At 38.2% G+C, this 26473-nt stretch overlaps 1 protein-coding gene and 1 pseudogene across 5 annotated transcripts in view; both read right to left on the bottom strand.

Moving 5' to 3' along the window:
• Positions 1-18087, bottom strand: part of LOC309978900 (ubiquitin carboxyl-terminal hydrolase 9X-like) — a 145825-nt gene extending 127738 nt beyond the window's left edge. For 3 of the 4 annotated variants that reach the window (XM_082865561.1, XM_082865564.1, XM_082865563.1), the window contains exon 1: positions 17128-17444. The gene's annotated coding sequence lies outside the window, so the exon portion shown is untranslated. Of the gene's footprint in view, positions 1-17127; positions 17445-18019 lie in introns of those variants that run through there. The other variant, XM_082865562.1, reaches the window with a different exon arrangement.
• Positions 17297-26473, bottom strand: part of LOC309978843 (U2 small nuclear ribonucleoprotein auxiliary factor 35 kDa subunit-related protein 2-like) — a 92440-nt pseudogene continuing 83263 nt past the window's right edge. Inside the window, exon 11 of the transcript in view lies at positions 17297-17445. The product of the transcript in view is annotated as a U2 small nuclear ribonucleoprotein auxiliary factor 35 kDa subunit-related protein 2-like (transcript). The remainder of the gene's footprint in view (positions 17446-26473) is intronic.

The raw sequence follows: 26473 nt of genomic DNA, 5'->3' as shown, positions 1-26473 counted from the left end.
TTAGGGATTAGGGAAATCTGACCTAATCAAAAGAAGTCCAAAAAACCAACCCCGTAGAAGAATTTCTTTAAACCATCTTAAAAATGCAGAATGACATGAAAAAGAACACGGATAGATAACTAAACAAAACCAGAAAATTATACAGAAACAAAATGAGAATTTCAACAAAGAACTCCAAGAAGTACACAACTAGACAGCCATGCCAAGACACCTAATAATCAAACTGTTAGAAGTCAGACTAAAAGAGAATCTCAAAAAGAGCAAGAGAAAAATAACTTGTCACATACAAGAGAACTTATATATGATTATCAGAACCTATATATGATTATCAGAAATTTCTCTAGCAGAAACCTGCAGGCTAGGAGAGTGATGATATATTCAAAATGCTGAAAGAATTTTGCCAAATGTTTTTCTGCAGCAATTGAGACTATTATGTATTCTTTTCCCTTATTGTTAATTTGATTATATTTATTTTCATATACTGAACCTACACTCTACACTCCAGGAATAACTCCCACTTATTCACTGTGTATTATCATTTTAATATGCTGCTGAATTCAATTTGTTAGTATATTGTTGATTATTGTATATCATGGTTTACAAGGGATACCTGTCTGTAGGTTTCTTATAGTGTCTTTCTCTGGCTGAAGTACCAGGGTAATGCTGGACTCAAATGAGGAGCATTCCCTCCTCAACTTTTAAAAAAATTTTAGAATGATTGCTATGATGTTATTTGAATGTTTGACAGAATTCACAAGTGACATCATCAGGTCCAGTGCTTTTCTTTGTTGTAAGATTTTTGATTACTGATGCATTCTCCTTACTAGTTTTATGTCTATTCATGAGTTAGTTCTGGTAGGGTTAATGTTTCTAGGTATTTATCTACTTCTACTTTACTTAACTTGGTGATGTATAATACTTCATACCGTTTTCTTAGAATCTGACATATTTTGCGACCAGGTGTCATATCTCCAGTTTCATTTGATTTCAGCAATTTGAGTCTTCTCTTCATTATTATTCCATTTGTCAATTTTATTGATCTTTTCAAAGAGCAGTTTGGTTTCAGTTATTTCTCTATTTCTTCTCTCTTGTCTTTTAATTCAGTGCTAATCTTTATTATTTACTTCCTTTTGCTAATTGTGGGATGAGTATCTTCTTCTTCTAGTACCTTAACTTGTCAAGTTAGGTTGTTGATTTAAGATCCTTTTCTTTTTTAATATGTTTTACAAACAAGGGAATTAGAGATCAATATCCCTGATGAATACTGATGCAAAAATCCTCACCAAAATACTGTACTAGCAAACTGAATTCAACAGCACATTATGGATTATACACCACGACCAAGTAGGATTTTCAAACCAATCAATGTAATATACCACATTAACAGAATAAAGGGAAAAATACCAATGATCAACTCAACTGATTGAGAAAAAGGGTTAGACAACACTGAACACCCTGCTATGATAAGAAATAAAAAAGCAAGAGAAGGAAACTCAACATAAAAAGCCATATATGAAAAACTCACAACAAACATCATACTCAATACTGAAAGCTTTTCCTTTAAGATCTGGAATAAAATAAGGCTGATCACTTCCACCACTTCTATTTAATACAGAACTGTAACTCTGAGTCAGAGAATTTAGGTAAGAAAATTAATTAATTAGTTTAAAAAGGCATCCCAATCAAAAAATGAAGATAAATTATGTCTGTTGGAGATGATATAATCTTGTATGTAGAAAATACTAAAGCTTCCACAATATAAATTAAAAAGTGTTAGAACTAATTAACAATTTCACTGAACTTGCAAGATACAAATGATTTTGATTCTTAAAAATCAGTTCACTAACAATGAACAATCCAAAAAGGAAATTAAGAAAACTTAAGAATAAAATTAACCAAGAAGGAAAGATTTCACGTACCCTGAAAAACTACATTTCTGAAAGAAATTGAAGACATGAATAAATGTAAAGGTATCTCATATCGCAGACTGGAAGACTTATTAAGATGTCAGTCTACAGAAGCAATGCAACCCCTATCAATACCAATATCTTCAAACAGAGTGTTTGAAGATAAAGAAACTCCATCCTAGTATTTATACGTAATGTCAAGCCAACTCCTAAATAGTTAAAACAGTCTTGAAAAAGAACGAAGTTGAAGGTGTCAAACCCCCGATTCAAGACAAACTACAAACCTACAGTAATCAAAGCAGTATAGTTCTGACATAAAGACACACATGTAGACTAAGGAATAGAAAGGTCAGAAATAATCCTCAATCATATGGTCAAATGATCTTCAACAAGAGTACTAAGAACATTCAATGTGAAAAGAATAATCTTTTAAACAGATGTTGCTGGGAAAACTGAATATCCACTGAATATTTACATGTAAAAAAGAATGTAATATATTGACGTAAAATACCACACACAAAAATTAACTCAAAAAGTATTAAATATCTAAAACCCCAAACTATAAAACTCCTAGAACAAAACACAGGAGAAAATATTCATGACATTAAATGTGGCAAAATTTTCTTGACAAAAACACCAAAAGCACAGGCAACAAAGCAACAATAGATAAACTGATCTCAAACTCAAAAAATTCTGTACATCAATGGACACAATCAACAATGTGAAAAGCAGAATTGAACAAATCAACCTGTAGAACTGAACAAAAAATGTAAAAATCATATGTGATGTGGGAGCAATACCCAGAATATTCAAGAATTCTTATAACTCAACAATAACAAAATCAAATAACCTGATTGAAAAATGGGCAGAGGACTCAAACATTCTCCAAAGATGATGTACAAATGAATAGTGAGCATATGAAAAGATACTCAGCATCACTAATCATTAAAGAAATGTAAATCAAACCTCGATGAGATATTGGCCCACACCCATTAGAATGGCTACCATCAAAAAATCAGAAAACAAACAAAAAGGAATAAGGGTTAATGAGGCTGTGGACTAACTGGAACTCTTGTACACTACTGCTGGGAATGTAAAATGGTGCAACCATCATGGGAAATAAACATGGCAGTATCTCAAAAAATAAAAAAATAGAATTACCATATGACCCAGCAATCCCACTTTTGCGTATATATGCAGAAGAACTGAAGGCAGAGTCTCAGACAGATATTTGCAAAAATGTGTTCACTGCATCATTACTCCTGATCACCAAGAGGTGTAACCAATTACCAAATTACCCACTGACAAATGAATGGATTAATACAATATGGTATTCACACACAGTGGAATACTAGTCAGCCTTAGAAAAAGTAAATTCTGACCCACATGACAACATGGATAAACCTTGAGGACATTATGTTAATGAAGTAAGCCAGTCACAAAAGGACAAATAACTTATGATTCCACTCAAATAAGGTATGTAATCAAATTCAGAGAGACAAAAAGTAGAACGGTAATTGCCAGGAGCTAGGAGAAAGGGGAAATGGTTATTGTTTAATGGTATCGTTTCACTTTTACAAGATGAATAAAGTTCTGGAAATGAATGGTGGTGGCTGCATAACAATGTGAATGAATGTACTTAATGTCACTAAACGGTATAGCTGAAAAGAGGAAAGTGCTAAATTTTCTTATGTATGTTTTAATACAATTTAGATAACATACATATAATCTGGACTCAGTAGATTCAAGCAGTATAACAGAAAAGCTCAACCTATACTTAGCCTTCATGAAGCTAACTAAACCTCACTGCTCTTGCAAACCATTCTAAGACAGTAAACAATAACTATCTTAAACTACTTACAAACTATTTTGCAATTAGTATTATAAAAATATACATGAAACACTGAGTTAAATGCATATAATAGTTTATTCTGTACTATGATTCAGTAAGCATTTTTAAGTCCTATGTAAAAGAATAAGGTAAAGTATAAAAGTACCTATTTCTAAATTAACACATTTTAATACAAATATTTAAAATTAAAACTTGAATTGCTACAGTGCATTCGGTTAAGGCTGAAGGCGTATCTTTAATGTACTGGTAGTCTGGACGAGTATCTTAAGCAAAACAGCAATTCCTAATTATTACTTCCCTGTCATGCATGATGAGCCTCATATGCTATCTATGGGCTTATTAACATATGTCTACGATCATATACATGCAATGCTAAAATGCAAGCCTTTACAAAGTGTAGTTTATATAGAACAATGCATACAAACAACAGTTTCTCAAAATGTTTATAAAACTAGCTGCTAATAGACAATCAACTACCTAATAAGTGATCTTACAAGAGTTTTCCCTCTCTCATAAGAAAACAAAATTTGAGTGAGAATCCTATTTTCAGGAGAATAAACCTAAATATTAATTTAAAAGTAATTTTTTTTCCTTCTTCATGTTCCTTTAAATTTTGTTCCACATGTTATTTCTGGGACCTTTGCACCAGCAATTTGTCTGGTTAATTCTGTACTCATTCTGCAACTTTCAACTCAAATGTGGCCTTTCTGAAGTATCCCTGACAAGTCTCATCAATCCCCCTGCATTTGGCTCTCACAGCCTCCTGCACTTTCCTTTTTTTGGAATCTATGTGAATATCTCTCTGTAAGACAGTAAAACATAAACTCCATAATGACAACAGCCTTAGAGTTTTGCTCATGATGAATCCCAAAAAGCCTGTAAGATATGTCAAGTGTTCCACCAATCTAGCAACCACTGGCAGAATTTGCATAAACAAATACCAAGGACTCCCAATTATCATATGTCCTTTGTAACTGTTTCCACAAACTGATGTTAAGAAATTCCTCACCCCAAATCCAGAATCTTATTCTCATATATTGATCAAAAACTATCTCTGAATCACTCTCACTAATTTCTTCCCTGAGGATCTAGAAGCATGGTGATCTATAATGGCTACCAAAATAGAATATTAAATCATTGTTACCCTTATTTAGTCTATTTACAGAAAAAACCAAATCTTTTAGTCCTCATACCCAGAATATAAAAATGATAGCCTTATTCCCCTTATTGAAAAACTTTCACACACTGCTAGTGAGAATACAAAATGGTAGTCCATCACTTTGAAAGAAAATTTAGCAGTTTCTTACAAACTAAAAATAGGTTTACCATACAAACCAGCAATCATACACCTAGATATTTACCCAAACGAAAACATATGTCCAGGGCTTCCATGGTGGTGCAGTGGTTAGGAATCCACCTGCCAATGCAGGGGACACAGGTTCAAGCCCTGGTGCTGGAAGATCCCACATGCCGTGGAGCAACTAAGCCCGTGCGCCACAACTGCTGAAGCCTGCGCACCTAGAGCCTGTGCTCTGCAACAAGAGAAACCACCACAATGAGAAGCCCATGCAATGCAATGGAGAGTAGCCCCGGCTCTCTGCTAGTAGAGAAAGCCCACGTGCAGCAACGAAGACCCAACACAGCCATAAATAAATAAATTTATTTTTAAAAAACACCAGGGACTTCCCTGGTGACACAGTGGTTAAGAATCCACCTGCCAATGCAGGGGACACAGGTTCAAGCCCTGGTCCAGGAAGATCCCACATGCTGCAGAGCAACTTAAGCCCATATACCACAACTACTGAGACCGTGTGCCACAACTACTGAAGCCCACACACCTAGAGCCTGTGCTCCGCAACAAGAGAAGCCACCGCAATGAGAAGCCTCTGCATCACAACAAAGAGTAGCCCTCTGCTCGCTGCAAACAGAGAAAGCCCATGCGTAACAATGAAGACCCAATGCAGCCAAATGTAAATAAATTTATTTTTTAAAAAAAGCAAGAAACTTATGTCCAAACCTGGGCAAAACCTGCGCACAAAAGTTTCTAGCAGCTCTATTCACATTTGCCACAAGTTGGAAGCAACCAAGATAGGTAAACAAAAACAACAACAAAAATACACTCAAATAATACAGTATTATTCATAGATGAAATAAATGACATCATGCAACAAAAAGACATGGAGAAGTCTCAGATTCATACTGTTGCAAAGTGTTTTCTTTATAACCAGTCTGAAAAGCCTACATACTGTATGATTCCAAGTACTTAACATTCTGGAAAAGGTAATACTATGGAGACAGCAGAAACTTGAGTGGCTACCAAGTATTCAGGGAGTGGGAAGAAGAGATGAACGAGTAGAGCACAGGGCATTTTAGGGACCTGCAACTTTTCCCTATAATGATGAATGCATGACATTATACATTTGTCCTAACCAACAGAATTGCACAATATAAAGAATGAACCCTAACATAAAACTATGGCCTTTAGTTAAGACTAACGTATCAATACAAATTTATCAGTCATAACGAATACATCATACTGAAGCAAGAAGTGAACAACAGAGAAAAGGGGATGGATAGGAACTCTATTTTCTGTGTAGTCTTCCTGCAAACCTAAAACTCCTCTAAAAAATAGTTTATTAAAAATTTTTCCACTTGGAAAATAGCTTTGTTATATTTGTTACCATGTAATTGGTTTTCAAATGAAATACTGAACAATTTTTCATCTGTAATTTAAATTTACATGGTAAATATCAAGAGATAACACACAGAAACTAATGCTTCATGAGATTCTCAAAACTTTTTACTGTTAAGGAGCCTTGAAACCAAAAAAATTGAGAACTGCTAGCCTGTTAAGTCCAACATACAAAATAAGCTCCTTTTGCTAATTATCTTACTGTGATAAAAAACAAAGAACATGCAATTTTACCTGCAATTGTCTACACCAACTTTAATCACTGCATATTTCTACTCTTCATGTGAGAAAAAACTGAAATTCCTCAATATTATTTTCCCTAGCAAGGTACAAAAATTTTTTAGCAGTATTAGTATTCTTAAAGCTTAACAAAGGTATTCTTAACAAGGCAGCTAACACTTGCCCCAAAACACTGAAGCAGCACTATAGAGCGATCCAAGGAACTGATGCCTCCTGCCAACAGTCTTTTGAATAAGTCATCACAGATGTGAATACTCCAGTCTCAGTCAAGCCTTCAGATAGAAGACTGCTACTCACAGCTGGCACCCTGAGTAAAATCTCTAGAGAGACCCTGACCCAGAACCATCAATGGCATTAAATGAATAACTACAACTAAAGAATTATAGTAAGATAAAATAGCAAATACTGAGTCTAAGTTTCTCTCTGTCTTTTTTTCTTTTTTGACCACACCTAACAGCATGTGGGATCTTAGTTCCCTGACCAAGGATGGAACCCGTGACCCCAGCAATGGAATCGTGGAGTCTTAACCACTGGACCAGCAGGGAAGTCCCCAAGTCTCTCATTTTAAGGTTAAATAACTCACAAGTTGGTTGAAGCCACCCAAATCATGAAAACCAAAAGTATTTTTCGACACTGCTGATTCTCTAATAAGAAGGCAAAATCAGCCAAAGTTGAAATCTATTGCTGTAAACCCTGATACTGAATTACATAAAACAGATAACATATCTACTGTTTTTTATCCTGCTTAATAGATTCATACAAATACTATGAATAACAAGTATATCAATTGAATAGGATTACATGCGATTATCTGTAATTATTTACATAAAGGTCTGGGCAACCACTTCAAGTACAAACAGTGTGCTACATTCAAACACAATGAATGAATCTCATGTCCCAGCACACAGATTAAAAATAAAACAGAGACTAAACTTGCATTGGGAACAACTATCTGACAGAAAAATACTAAGGAGAAAGTTTTTTAAAACCTCATTTAAAAGAGCCTAAGACGATTTTACTTACGTGAACCATCCTACATATAAACCTCAGCCACTGAAAATGAAAAATAACTGGCACTAACAAAGAAAAGGAAAATCCTCCCAAAAGGAACTGAACAAAGTTGCAAAGCTGTAAGCCTAGGGTGTGCATGGAAAATCCTGAGTCAAAATAAGTAAAGACAGGAGAGGGCTTCCCTGGTGGCGCAGTGGTTGAGAATTCGCCTGCCGATGCAGGGGACACGGGTTCGTGCCCCGGTCCGGGGGGATCCCACATGCCGCGGAGAGGCTGTGCCCGTGAGCCATGGCCGCTGAGCCTGCGCGTCCGGAGCACACCGCAACGGGAGAGGCCACAACAGTGAGAGGCCCGCATACCACAAAAAAAAAAAAAAAATTAAGAGAACTTTTCAGTTGTGTGTGTGTGGCTTTTAACGCTGGAAATGTTAATTAAATTCATGATGAGAGTTCTGAGCAATATGGTAGGGAGCTGGGGTGGGGGTGGGGGAAGAGGAGAGGAGGAGCAGCAGTATCTGACACAGAAACAAGGATTATGAAGACGTCTCCCAGGCAGAATGAACAGATAGCACATATCTAAATGCTAAAGCCTTAAGGAAGTAGAGACAAAGAACATGAAAAAACTTTACTAAACTGAAATATACTGCAACTAATGAAAGCTTTGATTCAACATAATATTCAAATATTCACCAAAATGAAAATGTTCATCACAGCATACACCTAACAAAAACCGCTGACAGTCTAAAGAGGGCACCAAGGGAAACAGTAAATAAATCACAATACACTTATAAAATGGAGTATTAAAAGACCTGAAAAATCCTATGTATAACTTTTTAAATGACAAAGTACTAACTTGTACTTTTCAGTGTTTTCATTTATTTTTAAAAAATGAACACAAAAAAGTTAAAAAATACCTAATAACATGATTGCTTCTACATGGTGGTATCACGGAAATAAAATATCTGTACGTGGTGTTTTGCCTTCTATTTCTCTTTTATGGGCTCCAAACCTTTTCACCGTCAACAGTATACATTAACTTTCATACACACAAAAGCACACGCACACAAACATACACGTGTGTACAAGTGCTTAGAAAGAAAGGTAGGCTAGGGCTTCCCTGGTGGCACAGTGCTTAAGAATCCGCCTGCCTGGACTTCCCTGGTGGCGCAGTGGTTGAGGGTCCGCCTGCAGATGCAGGGGACATGGGTTCGTGCCCCGGTCCGGGAAGATCCCACATGCCGCGGAGCGGCTGGGCCCGTGAGCCATGGCCGCTGGGCCTGCACGCCCGGAGACCGTGCTCCGCAGCAGGAGAGGGCACAGCAGTGAGAGGTCCGCATACCACAAAAAAAAAAGAATCCACCTGCCAGTGCAGGGAACACGGGTTCGAGCCCTGGTCCAGGAAGATCTCACATGCTGAGAACCAACTAAGCCTGTGCACCACAACGACTGAGCCTGAGCTCTAGAGCCTGTGCGCCACAACTACTGAAGCCTGCATGCCTAAAGCCCGTGCTCTGCAGCAAGAGAATCCACCGCAATGAGAAGCCCATGCACTGCAATGAAGAGTAGCCCCTGCGTGCTGCAACTAGAGAAAGCCCGCACGCAGCAACAAAGACCCAACGCAACCAAAATAAACAAATAAAATTCAATAAATAAAAAATAAAGTTCCCTTAAAAAAAAAAAGGTAGGCTACACTGGAAATAAACTCTAAGTCAACAGCTCTCAAGGTCTCTTTTAAGACCAGCAGCTTCAGTATCACCTGAGAACTTACTAGAAATGCAAAATCTCAAGGGTCTCACTCCAGACTTAGATAATCTAGAAATCTGAGGATGGAGTCCAACTGTCTATTTTTAATTAGTCCTCCAGGTAAATTTTTCTGTATGTTTATAGAAAAAATGATATACTTGTTATTCGTACAGCACTATTCTAAGTTCTTGAAGCATTACTAAAAGAACAACCAAATTTCTCAGAGATAAATACATATTCTGTTTACACAGAACATGGGACTAATGCCATATAACTTCTGATGGTCAAAACTAACCAGACTCATTAGAAGTTCCCAATAATAGCTACTTAAGGGAAAAAAAAAAAAAAACAAGAAAAAGGTCATCAATAACCTTACCAAAAAAAAAAAAAAACCTTACAACGTTCAGTAGCCAATTAACAGAAATGAAATTGGCATACAAAACAGAAAAGCGAGACTTCCCTTATTCTCTTTTCTTAAAATGTCTCATTCCACTTCACCTGCTGTGATAGAAAATGAAATCTAATCTTCAAGTTACCAGCTCAAATATTATCCAAAGTAAAGCAATTTCTTTTAATTTGGTTTTCCAATATGTTTAATGATCATGGGATTCATCAATTACAAAAAACAATAAACTGTGAGGTACCATCAAGTAATGCATCAATATGCACAGTATTTCTGGGTTTTGGAAATAAAGTAAAAATGTTGTCCGTTACCAGGCACAATATTATTCTAGGTTTTCTGTAAAACGCAGAAAATATACAGGAAAGTATTCCTGACCTTGCCAAGTTCATTATCCAGTACGAGGGGGAGAATTAACAAATATGAAATAACTCAGTATTAGGTGAGAAGACAAATAAAAAGGCATCAGGATCCAGAAAGGTTAATTATCAACAACTTGTTAGATAAGACAGTTTATGACAGCAACTTCAGAGAAAAGGTAATGGATGACTCCGTACTATGTTTGTCAAGCTCTTTCCCCTCTCTGAGACAGTTCTGTCCATCTGTAAAATGAGCTTTATTAAATCTAAAATTCCCTTCCTGTACTACTCAACTTAAAATGATTAACAGGTAAAGTCAAACTAAACTAAGTAATGAAAACTATTAATGAAATCACAAAAATAGAAAGGAGAAATCATGTAGACAATGGTGAACTGATCTGATTATTCAACAATGGTTAGTTACTCCCTACATGTCAGACACTTTCCAGTGCTAGGAATAGTGGCTCAGGATCTTAACCTGACCTCAGGTTAAGATCTGAATCTGAAAGAATCTGAAGGAAGATGTTAATCAAACCTGAACATCACTTTGTTATAAAGCAGAAACTAACACACCATTGTAAAGCAATTATACCCCAATAAAGATGTTTAAAAAAAAAACTGAACAAAAAATTAAAACAAGGTCAGAAAAACACACATATAACATGAAGACACAAGATAGAGCACAGAAACAGAAAAGAGGAATGGAACTTGAAAGCTTTACCAAGATCAAGTATTCCTAAAGCCAATACATAAAAAAAGACTCCTGCTCTACTATACTTGATACTTATACTGCATGAGAGAAGACTTAAGTTCTTTTTTCTTCTTTTTTAAACTGACATAAGCTGAAAAGTATCAGGGAAATTCCACTGGCTTAATAACACAACTTATACCCTACTGTTACTGAGGCAGAATAAAAGAATGAGGGAATATCAGAGCTAGCAAAATTATCTGGTCCTACCCACCTCCATTCACTGCATATAACATAATGTCTGAGGAAAAAAACAATCTTTTCTGTATTTTGTACACCAGTATGCGATAAGCCTTTAGGATAGGACCAGGTACATAGCAGATGCCCAACAAATATTTGTTGAAGGTAAAAGCAAACAAGTCTTAAGAAACAAAAAGAGTAGTAGAGCTGAAACTGTAAGTGGTAAGAAACACATAATTGAATCATGATTCTAAGTGGAACCCAGTTCCTCACATTCTTTACTGTTATCCTTTTCACTATGTGTCTATGAGTTTGGATGAGATTTTTGATAGCACCACTAATGACATTAAACACTCAAAAGAGGATACAGCTGCTTACTGGCAGAATAACAATTTTCAAAGCACTTCAGGTCTCCCCTTTCCCTAAAAGGAACTGCACATCATGATCACCCATTAAGTTTCTCTTTTTTCCCCCTTAATATCTAGGTTCCACCCTGGAACTATTCAGTTAGAAGCCCCTAGAATCTATCCTAGGAGCTAATTAAAATTTTCAATAAGCTCCACAGGTAATTCTGAGCTGAGGTAGAAAATCATAACTATACAATGACTATGAAAACAGAGTAAGAAAAAGGATTTACTGTCAAATACGTGCATAATGCATGTGTACGTTTGATAAAACATAGGACTAGCACACATGTATTTAAAGAATAAACTTAGATATGATTTTGCATCAAACTACAATATTTTTCACATCTTCCTTAAATGTATATAATAATGATCACTTTATAAAAATAAAGTAAAATAAAAATAGGTAAATTCAAACCCCAATAGACAGAAAATGCTGTAAGTTTCATACAGTCTCTTTTTCTTCTTTTATAACAGTAAGATATAACACTTAAATTGAGGGAACAGAATTGCACGACAAACCTGTCTTTTATAGATGGCTTAAGTGAATGACAGGAAGACAAATGCCTCAATTTTTTCTCTCTTACAAATAGTATGTTATTCAAACATTTTTAGAAATAAACACACCAGGGCCTTCCCTGGTGGCGCAGTGGTTGAGAATCTGCCTGCTAATGCTGGGGACATAGGTTCGAGCCCTGGTCTGGGAAGATCCCACATGCCACGGAGCAAATAGGCCCGTGAGCCACAACTACTGAACCTGCGCATCTGAAGCCTGTGCTCCTCAACAAGAGAGGCCGCAACAGTGAGAGGCCCGCGCACTGCGATGAAGACTGGCCCCCGCTTGCCACAACTAGAGAAAGCCCTCGCACAGAAACGAAGACCCAACACAGCCAAAAATAAATAAAGAAAGAAATTTATAAAAAAAAAAGAAATAAACACAATTTAAATATTCTAAATATGCTGGGAATGAAAAGTAAAAGTAATATGCTGGGAGAACTTTATTCAATACACATCTCTGTGGCTACTCCTCAGTCACAAAATATTTTAATAATCTTTAAAACAATATTACAAACAAAAAATTTTAATCAAACCTAAGTCTACTCTGATACCTTAAGTTTCAATGTTTAAAAATGAAAAAGAATATAAACCAGTGATTTATTATAGAATATTATGACAATAATTGGTACTATGGTTGGAATCACCATAGCTGAGCCTAAAACTCAAAAGACAAATTCGCTATTAATTAAAAAACTATCAAAAAAGTCATGGTTTTATTTATTCATCTAAAAGATTACAGCTGCATGCTTATAAACAACTGACAAGTGATTACTGCCCACTCTTAAAAGATCACTCTAAGGACTTTATGTTAGACAAATTAGATAAGTGGGTAGAGTTGGGGCGGGGTAGGGGGTTGGGGGAGTATAACAAATAATTATCAGCATTATTTTAAAAGCTGCACAAGTGATTTTAATGCACTATCAGGGTTGAGCAAAAAACTCTGCATTAACTCGTTCCCAAATACTAATATCAGACTTTCTGTTCAAGTTAAGACTAATAATAATGAATATTTATGTGTTCATTACATAAGTAATGAATACGCTCCTAAAAGAACTACATGGAAGTTAAAAATTGATTGATTGATTGATTGATTGATTGACTGATTGCAGTACGCGGGCCTCTCATCATTGTGGTCTCTCCCCTTGCGGTGCACAGGCCCAGCAGCCATGGCTCACAGGCCCAGCCGCTCCGCTGCACGTGGGATCTTCTGGACCGGGGCACAAACCCACCTCCCCTGCATCCGCAGGAGGACTCTCAACCACTGCGCCACCAGGGAAGCCCTAAAAATTTATTGCTTGAGTGCTGAGATAAGGAAAAATACATCAAGATTCGGGAAATGTAAGGTCAAAGTAAAAATGCAATGACATTTAACATAAAAGTGGTATTCTCACGATGCTTGCCCAACAATGTAAATGTACTTAACACCACTGAACTACACAGTTAAAATCAGTTAAGGTAGCAAATTTTATGTGTATTTTACCACAATTTAAAACAAAATTTAATTGTCGCTGTCATTTAGAATATAAATTAATTTACCCATTGCTAGTGTGAGGATACACACCAGACAGATCAACAGCACAGAACTGACAGTCCAGAAATAAGCCCTTACTTATAAGACCTTTGAATGTCAAATAATTGTCAACAAGGGTGCCAAGACTATTCAAGGGCGAAAAAAAGTCTTTTGAACAACCTGTACTGAAACAACTGGATATCCACATAAAAGATGAATTTGGATTCCTAACTTACACAGTCCACAAAAGTTAACCCAAAACGGATTACAGACTAAGTACTTTAAATATAAAATCCTTAAGGAAAGAAATTTGACTGAATCTTTATGACCTTCAGTTAAGCAAGCATTTCTTGGCTAGACTGAAAAGTGATAAAAAGAAAAACGTTAAGGGACCTCCCTGGTGGCGCAGTGGTTAAGAATTCTCCTGCCAATGCAGGGGACACGGGTTCAATCCCTGCTCCTGGAAGATCCCGGAGCAACTAAGCCCGCAAGCCACAACTACAGAGCCCACGTGCTGCAACTACTAAAGACTGTGTGCCTAGAGCCTGTGCTCCACAACAAGAGAAGCCACCGCAATGAGAAGCCCATGTGGCGCCATGAAGAGTAGCCCCCACTCACCCCGCTCACTTTCTCTTACTAGAGAAAGCCTGCACGCAGCAACGAAGACCCAACACAGCAATTAATTTTAAAATAAAGAAAAACAATAAACTGAACTTCATCAAAATTTGAAACTACTCACTTCAAAACATGCCATACAGAAAGTGAAAAGAGAAAACACAGATGAGGAGAAATACTGCAAGTCATGTATCACAGAAAAGATAAAACCTAAACAAATAACAATTTTAAAAAACTAATTTAAAATATGAGCAGAGTCTAGACAGACATTTCTCCAAAGATTTGCTAACAGCTGATAAGTACATGAGAATATGTCCAATATAATTAGTTACTAGGGAAGTTCAAATTAACCACAATAAGATACCACTACATACCCACTAGAATGGATATATCCAGAAAGTCAAAATGTACTCAAAATGAACTGGAAACCTCATAAACTCCTGGTAGGAAGTAAAACGGAGGCAATCTCTTTGGAAACAATTGCTCAGTTTAAGTTAAACATAAATTTACAATACAATAACTTTGCTCCCAGGTATCTACCCAACACAAAAATGTATTGTTCACATACCAAGACTTGAAAATTAGTGTTTGTAAGAGCTTTACTTTAAGTCGAGAGCATATAGATGCATATTACAATATGAATAAACCTCAAAAACATTATCTAAGTGAAAGAAGTCAGATACAAAGACTACATATTTTATGATTCCATTTATCTGAAACATCCATGACAGGCAATTCTAGAGATAAGAAGTAGAGTAGAAATTGCCTGGGACTAGAAACTAAAGGTGGGGGGGGGGCGGGGAGTGGGATCTGAGGATCTGGATGTCTGCAGGTAAACGGTAGTAACCAGAGTGATGGAAATACTCAAAAATTGGATTGGTTTGTTGTTTTTACAGTACTGTAAATTTATGCCTAATTGTATATGTTAAAGAAGTAAATTTTATGGTATGTAAAAAATATACCTCACTAAAGTTGTTAAAAAATTAACTTAAAAAAAAAAAATTAACTTACATGATGGCCAAAAGACACAATTGTCATTCCAATTTGTAAGGACAAATCCTTTAACACACACACAAAAAAAGAAATGTGGTGTCCACATTAAAATGCTGAAACAAATGTGAAAATATTAAAAAGCTGAAAGTGTGCATTTGTCCAGCTAGACAATAATTGAATGTTGAAATTTCATTACAAATATCCAATTTCAAACAGAGTAAGCTGCATTAGAAATACTTCATCAAACAAAAATTATCCATGAAAAGTACTTTATCTTACTGAAATCTGAAAATACATTTCAAAATCATAGAAGAAAAAAACCCATCTCTACCCACTAATATGGTTTAAAGTAAAACCTTGTCTTAAAAATTACTTGAGAACTTAAATTGTCAAATGTAATGTTTTGCTGTTAGGCTGTCACTACAGAAATTTTCTCCAACTTCAGAAGAAACATTAGATATTATTAGGGCCAAGCAAGAAGTAGTAACAATAATTAAAATGTCAAGATGATAGGTTAAACTTTTGTGTTAAAATTGTAAGGGAAAAGGGTAAGAAAGAAAAAGTTATAATTTAAAAATCTTATCTTGAAATTTATGAAATACAACACATTCTCAGGTGCCCTCTGAATCAATAATTGCAAATAGTTCCCAAATACTGGGACAATGAAGTTTAAAACATTTAAACTAAAACTACATGCTTTAATTATCGAATTAGTAGAGCAAGGAAAATTTGTCTTTAAATTTAAGATAAGCACCAAGGCTTCTTGTCAACTACTGCTTACTCAGGACATAATCTCTAATGATAAGACCCAATAAAAGATCTTTCCTAAGCAGAGCATACCAAATTATTTTCTAAGACCGAGAGTACGTATAAAGTGTTATACAGCTTCTCAGAATGAACGTGTTTACTGGTTAAGTAAAAGTTACAAAGTATATCATTTTCAAAATACAGCATGACTATTTAAACCACATTTAAAACTCGCTGAATTAAGTTAAAAAAACCTCATATTTAAACACCTGTAGCAGAAACTGCACAGTGGCATATTCAGTAACATTTTAACAGAATTCCATAAAATAACTGAAATTATCTGCTCTGCAACTGTACATTAATATTTCATAAAAACGAAAAGTATACTATATATCTGAAACATAATAGCTGACATTAACAAAAATGAAGTTTTAATAGTAAGAAACTGAATGAAGCTAGTATTTTTATAGCAACAGACAAAAACAAAAAAGTAAAACATAGTTTGGAACAGTTCTTCACTGAAACATCTTTCACCCTCGGCCCTCACCACTTTGGTGTGCTATCCGAGGCTATCTCGGAATATGGACAAACGTCAAGATCTAATAGCCAGGCGTAGCTGGAACCTAGCTCTACCCCGAATCACTCAGTCTCAGTGATGGCGTTTGGTGGCAAGCGCGAGAGAGGATACATCAAGGGTCCTCTGAGGATTATATCGCAAGGGCCTTTAGTGGAGCGGTTAGCCTCCAGCCATAGATAAAAGCGTGTCGGAAAAGAGACGGAGGGACAGAGACGTCAGCCATTTTCCCTTACACTTCAAAACACGGATATGTTCCTAGAGCTGAGGATCCGCACCCTTTACAGCCGTGAGAGACACTCCAGCCCAGTTAGGGCGGACAACAGGGGGCCTAAAAACCTCCAGGCTCGGCAAGGAGAAGGGAAGAAATACTGAACAGATCCATTATGTTGACCCCGGGGAAGTGCGGGTGGCGTGGCCACTCACTGCATAATGCAGATGCTTTTACCCCAAAACCAGACAACGTAATAGCTGACGGAGACGCAAAGCTCATCCCAAATAGGAAAAAAACTGCAGATGCCGGGCTCCGGACCGCAGCGTGAGGAAAAAGGCACTATTCCCACTCATCCTCCTCCACATTCTGTGGCCCTCTTACCTCTTTTTTTCTCGCGCCGGCGTGTCTCTGAGCTTAGAGGCGCTCCAAGTGGTGAGATTCTCCTGTTTCACGTCCTTAGTCCTCCGGCAGCGGGGTCTTCACCTTCTTGGGCCTAGTCTCTAAGCAGCGACGGAGTCCTAGGTGCCGACACCAACACCAAAATGAGGGGCTAAGGCGGCCGTCTCCCGTAAGGGAGAGGCGGCACGGGGTCAAGCTCCTGTAAGGCCTGGTGAGGCTGGAAGTAGCTGAGTTCAAGAGACCCCCTAAAGGGCGAGGTACGGCGACGTTGGAGCTCAGGCAGTCGCCTGGCCTCGTCGTCTTCAATATGGCGGATCCGGCAAACAAAAAAAAAAAACAAAACCGCCGGGCCAGTGGCAACCACAGCGGCGCAGATTCCCACCAGCCTCAGCGCCACCCGGAGCCTGGAGGACCAATCCACGCAACGCTCTGCCGCCAAGTCCCGCCTCTCGGCCTCTCCCCCTACTCCTGCGCAGTCCCTTGCCGGTCAGCTGTTCCTCCCTTTTTTTCTCTTTCCCCTCCCCCATGGCCTCACTCAGCCGGAACTGGAAAGAAGTTCCAACCCAAAGCCGGAAGCAAATCAGTCTGACTGAGACACCTTGATCTTGCACTGCTGGGGAAGGGTTGGGGACCACACGGTAAACACACCACGTCGGAGAAGTAACTGTTGCGCATGCCCTTCCACAGACTGTAATGGGTCTCATTCCTCTAACCCGTTTCGGTTCTGGAGCTCCTTAGGGGAACAGCTGGACTGAGAACGGGCCAGAATAAAAAAGTACGGTATTGAGACTGGGACTCCCGAGGAGTAACTAATTCGAAGAAGGTATTAAACACAGATTAATCGCGTGTGGTGACCCATCGCCGTCACACTGACATGTTCACTTGTATCGCTGGGTTTTGTTGCAATGTGAATTTCTTCCCCGCCGAAAAACCCGTATGAATGCTACATCCGATGTCACTTTTTTTGCAGATTCGGAATGCCAGGGAGAATATGGACCTGAATGGAAAAAATGCTGTGACTGACTTTTGTTCCGTGCTTGGGCAATCTCCGACACTCAGTTTTGGGCACCACCTCTTACTACCTCCTAGCTTTGCGAGCCCTTCAGTCTTCTCCTAGGGCCTTGGGCGCTGAGGAGGGAAAAATTGTCGATTTGGTAGAATCCAGGGGGCCAGCCACCTCTTTGAGACAGTAAGATGAACGCTTGTTGGTTATCCGTGTGAGATATGTTAACGTGACCATGTAGATTTTTTTTTTTTTTTTTTTTTTTTTTTGTGGTACGCGGGCCTCTTACTGTTGTGGCCTCTCCCGTTGCGGAGCACGGGCTCCGGACGCGCAGGCTCAGTGGCCATGGCTCACAGGCCCAGCCGCTCCGTGGCATGTGGGATCTTCCCGGACCGGGGCACGAACCCGTGTTCCCTGCATCGGCAGGCGGACTCTCAACCACTGCGCCACCGGGGAAGCCCACCATGTAGATTTTGTTCTTTATTAATGTGGAATCTTTTGTTAATTTATTTTTATATGTTAAAACAATATTGTTTTCTTGGGATAACTGCCACTTAGCCTTGGTGTAGAATATTTTTTAATATATTGATGGATTCAATTAGTACTATTTGTTCATCTTCTGGGTCCACCTGCAAGCATCCATCCAAGTATTATACAATTGCAGGTGTGCTAATGATGGGGATGTTGTTAATACTTATTATTCTATGAAGTTTTCAAGACATAGATTACCATCCTTGATTCTCTGTAAAGAAAATATGTACAAAGTGTAAATTGATCAAGATCAACAGATAGGTATGGTAAGTGGGAAATGGAAGTTCTAATCCCTATCAGAGTGCACCCTACATATAAAAATCCTTTGGGTCTTATTTTTGCCTCCTACATCGTGCCTTCCCTTCTCCTGTGAACGATTTTGATAGCTGATACTTAGACATGAGCCTTTTGGGGGGGGGGGCGGGTAAATGTTTTTACTTAAGGGTACATGCATCCTGTAAAATTCGCAGCTCAATTTTTACTAAGTAAATACATTTCTGTAACCTGGACAAGTTTCGTATAGAATGCAGTATTTAGTGGATCCTGGTAAGAGATAGGAGCTAGGGACAAGATCAATGACTTTATTACTTACAGCAGAACAAGCAGCATGACTATCATGTTTGCAGGTTTCCCTTATTTCCTAAATCCCACGCAAGTGATGTGAAGAAGTACATATTCTTGCCACACATTTCACTATTTCCGTCACAGCTGAGAAACAGTGAGCTTGGGGATTCCAATAGTTTTATACTAACTAATAAGGAAGCTTGCTATTTGTGTGTTGGGAGGTGGAGGGATGCTACCTTATCGCTCAAGATTCCTAACTGAGAAATGACTTAGGTAATGGGCATAGGTAAATGACATAGACTCATTGTTAGCATACCCAGAGAAAGAGTGAAAGACCCGTGGCAGATCATCTTTCCCAACAAGCACTACCAGTACTTCAAAAACATACCTTTCCAGTCATTGTCCACCCTCAACCTTCTGAAGTAACAGCTATTCTGACTTCTATTGGCCTAAACTAATTTTACCTGATTTAGAAATTTATATAAACAGAATCATACAGCATGTAAACTTTTATTTTTGACTTTTTTGCTCAACATTGTGTCTAAGAGCTTTATTTGTGTTGCATTATATAAATATGTACCTAATTAGTACTGACAACACATTTGAGTCATTTCCATATTGGAACTTTTATGAATGAGCAAGTTTTACACCATGTTATTTGGGGGACATATGTCATTGTTTTTAGTAGGCACAAGCCTGTGAGTTGGATTTCTGGCTTTTTTGAGTATATGTTTATCTTTAATAAATAATGCCAAGTATTTCTCCAAAGTGGTTTTGTTTATTCAAATTATAAACTTAGGGACTTCCCTGGTAGCACAGTGGTTAAGAATCACCTGCAAATGCAGCGGACATGGGCTCAATCCCTGGTCTGGGAAGATCCCACATGCCGCGGAGCAACTAAGCCCATAAACCACAACTACTGAGCCTGTGCTCTAGAGCCCGTGAACCACAACTACTGAGCCTGAGTGCCACAACTACTGAAGCCCACGTGCTCTAGGGCCCACATGCCACAGCTACTGAGCCTGTGTGCTGCAACTACTGAAGCCCACACACCTAGAGCCCATGCTCCACAACAAGAGAAACCACTGCAATGAGAAGCCTGCGCATCTCAATGAAGAGTAGCCCCTGCTCGCCACAACTGGAGAGAGAAAACCCTCACACTACAACTAGAGAGAAAACTGTAAGCCACAATGAAAGATCCTGCATGCCTCAACGAAGGTCCCGTGTGCCGCAACTAAGACCCGATGCAGCCAAAAATAAATAAATAAAATAAATAATAATCTTAAAAAAAATCTGATTGCAATGCAATTGACAAAGTAACTTGGTTACTGCTGTGACATACAACACTTTAAGATAAGTAGAATTATGACTGATAACATTTTACCAGAACATATCAGAATTTTAGGAACTCCATATAATTTTTAGAATATCTATGTTAATAACATTTACTATACAATATAACTTAAGATTTGTTACTCATTTGACAATACTTCCCATATAATTTAACATACCAAATGAACTTAATTTGTTTAATATCTCTGGGATGTTTCAGGAGCCCTTTGAAGCACCCTAAATTTAGCTAGGGCTCAAAAGGACTTCATTAGAATTGGATTTAGGAGGGACTTCCCTGGTGGTCCAGTGGTTAAGAATCCACCTTCCAATGCAGGGTATGAGGGTTCGATCCCTGGTTGGAGAACTAAGATGCCACATGCCACAGGGCAACTAAGCCCACATGCTCAACTACTGAGCCTGCACACTGTGGGGCCTGAACGCCACAACTAGAAAGAAAGCCACTTGCCACAATGAAGATCCCACATGCCACGACTAAAGACCAGAGACAGCCAAATGAAATAATTGGATTTAGAAAGTTTTGTCCAAAAAAGATCAAAAAGGGTTTATTGACCTATATACACTAATATGTATAAAATAGATAACTAATAAGAACCGCTGTATAGAAAAATAAATAAAACTCAAAAAATAAAAAGGGTTTAGAGGCCTCAGATAGGATCATAGGTCACTGTGAAACAATATTCACTTAGCCAAAGTAACAATAAAAGATTTCAAAGACAAATACAGAATAGATCTCTTAAAAAGGGTAAGTAAACAAAATCTGTTATCAAAGGCAGTTCAACATTTTCAGAAAACTTGTCCTCTTAACAGAGATACAAGCCAAATTCACGTTTTGCACCAGCTTACTTTTAAAATTCATTTACTCAATTACATTTATTTTAAACTTAATCAATCCTGACCATGCACAAAATTCTTTTCTCGGGGTCCTCTTTCTACAAATCTTCCATCACTTAACTTATTTTATCACAACTCTAACCTTCAAGTTGTGAATATCTGGAGAGACTATTCTTAAGTAGACATTCCTAAAATATAATTATTCCTAAAAAGTTCACCCAAAGCTCTTATCTCATTTGAATTTAATTCACTTATATTTCATCATACCAAGTTATTTTTCTTGCTGACAAGTTTGCAACAGATATAATAAGATCTAATTTAACTTCTATTAAACCTACATACAATAAAGGTATTACACTTAATGTTGATGAATCTGAAGATGAAATAGGAGGGAAGGGGGCAGTGCACAACCTTTAAAAGAATGGCATAGCCATAGGACATGACATAAATGGTTAGAAACAACTGGGGCCAAGATGGTGGAAGATTTGAATACCAGTGGACTTTGAGCCTCATTATATGCCCACTGGAATACATTAGCATCTAAATGACACACCTATAGGTGCCAGGACAGTTCTAAGGCCATCAATAAAAGGTCAACAAGTGGGCAGTAGCCCAATTTCTGGAAATTCCCACCGCTTCCCCAAAAGAGCTGGAATACTCCTCCCACTCATTAGCCTAGGAAATTACGCACCCCTATAAAAACTAACCACCCCATACCCTGGTGCCGCTCTCGTCTTCTGAGATGGCCCACACTCTGTCTGTGGAGTATGTTGGTCTCTAAATAAATCCACTTCTTACCTACCACTTTGTCTCTCACTGAATTCTTTCTGCAATGAGACATCAAGAACCTGAGCTTCACTAAGTCCTGAGACCAGGTGTGTGATCTAAATTAAAAGACCATGGGTTCATAATGGGTTTGGCCGGGTTCTGGCCTGGCATGTGGGTTCCAGTCCCAATCTGAATTACACAGTTTCAAAGACATATCTATATTAGATTGACAAACTTAAACATTAATATCTGCTATAAATTTAATATTGAATATTTCCCAGTTCATGTGAACCTGAAATTAATGCTGGCCTGTTACCTTCTATCATTTTCAGAATTTATATAAGCGCTTAATTTCCTTTAAGCCAATTAAGTAGACCTCATTGACAAATTAATTTTTATAATACCACCCAAATGTAAAGACAAAGATAATGCACACATAAACATATAGACAGACACAGCAAGAGATCTCATAGCTTCATTTTCTAAACTTAGTCATCAATCAGATATCACAATATAAAATTCACTAGTTGTAAATAACAGTTGGAATAAGTAAAAATTTAAAAGGCTTCTTCCCTGTTTTTTTCCCTCAGTCTCAGGAATTAGAGATGGTCTAGATAAGTGTTCCTGAGAGCTCTGGTCTCCAGGCACAGGGAGAGAAAGTCAAGTTCTACTAGTAGGACTTGTTCCCTCTGGGTCAGAATTCTGGAAAAAAAAAAAAAAAGAGGAAAAATTATTTTAACAAGCTAGCTTCCTCTAATTGCACATGGACAAAAGAACCAGTTTTTTGCAATTTCAAAAAAAGTTTTATCTTAACCAATTTTCTCTGGAGTCCAAAGAATATATTGTGGCCACACAATGTGATAATAAACTATCTTTCTTTTCTGTAGTCATAGTTTCATAGCTAAAATTTAGACCAGATAGTGCTCAAATTGGCCCTCACAACAGGGGCAAACAGGCTGATAAAATGATAAAATATTGTTGCAGCAGGGACTGTCCCTCTGATGAGGTGGGGTCTTAGTTTGATCAGAAGAATCTGAAGGAGTAAAGGAACTTGCAGGAGTGGGGGAAGCTTTGTTCACCACTGCCCCCTCCCAACCAGAGTTCAAAGAAGTTAGAAGAGGATAGTTTAGAATGTCAGGAGAGTTAGCCTCTGTCCATTTTCCCATCCTGTGGCAATAAAAATCTAATTGTATTATAATCTAGAAACCCATTTGCAGGCCATTTTTCAATCCCCTAATTTAAATAAAGTCCAGGCAATGTTACAGTAAAACCTAAGTTTTTCCTTTCTCAGCCCATCTGGCTTAGAAAGGGGATCCTCCCATGTTGAGCAACCTGTAACCCAGAACAGCACTCCTAGAAATGAAGTCTAGAGTCCCAGAAACATTACCAGGAGACACCTGAAGGAGTTTCAGAGTGCCCTCTGAATTTTCTTCTAATCCTGTGCTTGATGGGATTTTGAGCATTCTCTATTCCCTCATTGTTCCCTGACCAGATGTGCTGGGTTTACCCAGTCCCTTGTGTGAGGTGTCCTGATAGGGAATGTTTGCATTCCCAGGGCTCTGCTTAAGGTAAGAATTGGAATCAGCTTGAAAGTGCCCAGCCCAGGGACTTACCTGGTGGTCCAGTATTTAATACCCTGCACTCCCAATGCAGGGGGAGATTACTTTTTATTTTATTTCCATTATTCTAGAAGTTGGATCAAAAAAGAACTTGCTGTGATTTATGTCATAGAGTGTTCTGCCTATGTTTTCCTCTAAGAATTTTATAGTGTCTGACATTATATTTAGGTCTTTAATCCATTTTGAGTTTATTTTTGTGTATGGTGTTAGGGACTGTTCCAATTTCATTATTTTACACATAGCTGTCCAATTTTCCCAGCACCACTTATTGAAGAAACTGTCTTTTCTACATTGTATATTCTTGCCTCGTTTATCAAAGATAAGGTGACCATATGTGTGTGGATTTATCTCTGGGTTTTCTATCCTGTTCCATTGATCTATATTTCTGCTTTTGTGCCAGTACCATACTGTCTTGATTACTGTAGCTTTGTACTATAGTCTGAAGTCAGGGAGCCTGATTCCTTCAGCTCTGCTTTTCTTTCTCAAGATTGCTTTGGCTATTCACAGTCTTTTGTGTTTCCATATACATGTTGCAGCGGGGAGATTAAACAGAAGAACCCCAAATCTATTGCCCTGTTTGTTTGGTGGCTAAGGTAAAATTGGGAATCTTCTGACAATTTTATCTGACACAGGCAACAGCAAGTTTGGCAGTGGTGGGAACACAGTTTAGGAATGAGGTCCAGAAAATCCTTCCCTGAAAGGGTGTGGAGATGTGAAGTGAGAAAGAGACCTTGTTTTGTGAGTAAAGTGGAAAAGAAGAGCGTAGTAGAGGGTTCCATATGGACAGAGAGAGATAGAGAGAAAGAGAGACCCCTTGGGCTTCTTCACTGAGCAGACTGAGATCGTGCCCTGCAGGTCTTGAAAAGAGGACAAAGCAGTGAGCAAGACAAAGAGGGCAAGAGCAAAAGTCAGGGGCCTCAAGCCGCAGCTGAGTGAAGCCCATGATTTACCTTGAATTCCAGGTTTCAGAACCAAATGTGATCTTGGGTGGCCTCAGTCTGCAGCAGCTTGAAGCAGAATTCCATTCAGTTCCCTGGCCAGAGATTGAAGTCAGGCTGTGACAGTGAGAGTGCTGAATCCTAGCCACTAGACCATGAGGGACAGTGGTCAGTGACAAGACCGTGGCCCATTGGCTTTGTGTAAATGAATTCCCACAAAGATATAGAAGGGGGACTTCCCTGGTGGCACAGTGGTTGGGACTCCATGCTCCCAATGCAGGGGGCCTGGGTTCGATCCCTAGCCGGGGAACTAGATCCCACATGCGTGCCGCAACTAAGACCCGGTGCAACCAAAAAAAAAAAAAAAAAAAAGATATAGAAGGTAGTGAAGCAAGTGAAGTGTTTATTAGGAGGCAAAAGTGTATGTATAGATAGATACACGGGCAGACCGAGAGAGAGAGTTGCACCCTCGTTGTTGTTTGAATCATTTTATGGGGCATTTCTACCAGGTTTCCTCTGGAGAGTCATCTTGCTTTGCTGGGCTCTGAGTCCATATTTGGTTCATTGCAGGGTCCTCCCTTGTGTGCGTGTGCATCTCTTAGCCAAGACGGATTCCACTGAAGAGGGCTGTCGGTAGGTCAACATCACCTGTACAGGGTGGCGTCCCCTCCTTTTTGACCTCAGAGGAGTCTTTCTGTGCATGTGTAGTCAGGAAGGTCTCCTGACCTTAAGAATGAGATATATGTAGTCTCTTTATCTTTTATCTGGACAGGGCTCTCCTCCTCCCTGCTCCTGCCATTACTGTTATCTGAAAGTGTCCAGAGGAGGTAAAGTCCAGCTATTTACCCTACTCCTGTTGTTATTTTTATCTGGAAGTGTAAACAGAGGCTGGCTGTATATGTCTAGCCATCTATCTCCTGCCTCAGTGCTCTTAGAACTGACATCCATGTGCAAAAACCAACAAATAAAAATAGTACTTTGAGGAGGTCCTGTGTATCTGTGACAACAGGGGGTTTCCTTATTCACTCTTCATTTGCTGCTGTTTAAGTTGACAACTTCCCTTCCCGATAAAAATTTACTTACACCTTCTGCCTTTTTAAGTTCTGGTATTCACTTTACCGTATAATGGAAGTAGCATGTTGCTGCCAGAATACAAGCATTGATTTTGGCAAATTAAAGTGTATGTCATTTCTTAATACACTAGAAAGTACACAAGTCCAAGTCTAACACTTTAGTATTTTCCCATGCAGATTTGTGCACATGTAAGGGGGTGTCCAGTTTGTCTAGTGATTGTTATTTAGAAAGTTGGACCACTATTGTATGTTGCTCATCATTGATTGTAGTCCCAAAAAAGCCCGTGAAAATGTTATGCCCTATGTTACAGCAGAGTAACATAAATTAAAATTATATTTTTTAACAAAACAAACAAACAAAAAAACCCAGTACTTTGATCCTTTTACAAAAATTAACTTGAAATGGTGAAGGGAACTAAATGTAAAAGATTTTAAGACAGTAAAATTTTTAGGAAAATAAGAGAAAAATCCTTAAGACCTTTGGCTAGCCATAGAGTTCTCAGATACCACTCCAAAAGCATAATCTGTTTTTTAAAATTAATTAAATTTTACCATAATTATTCTTTACCCTGGAAAAGACACCATTAAGAGCCTGAAAAACAAGATACAAATCAAATAGGGCACATGAACTCATATTGACAACAGGTT

This window comes from Leucopleurus acutus (assembly GCF_964270905.1).
Source record: "Leucopleurus acutus genome assembly, chromosome: Y".
Classification (NCBI taxonomy): Eukaryota; Metazoa; Chordata; class Mammalia; order Artiodactyla; family Delphinidae; genus Leucopleurus; species Leucopleurus acutus.
The sequence above is the reverse complement of the archived record's forward strand: the minus strand, read 5'-3'. Positions and strand labels throughout refer to the sequence as shown.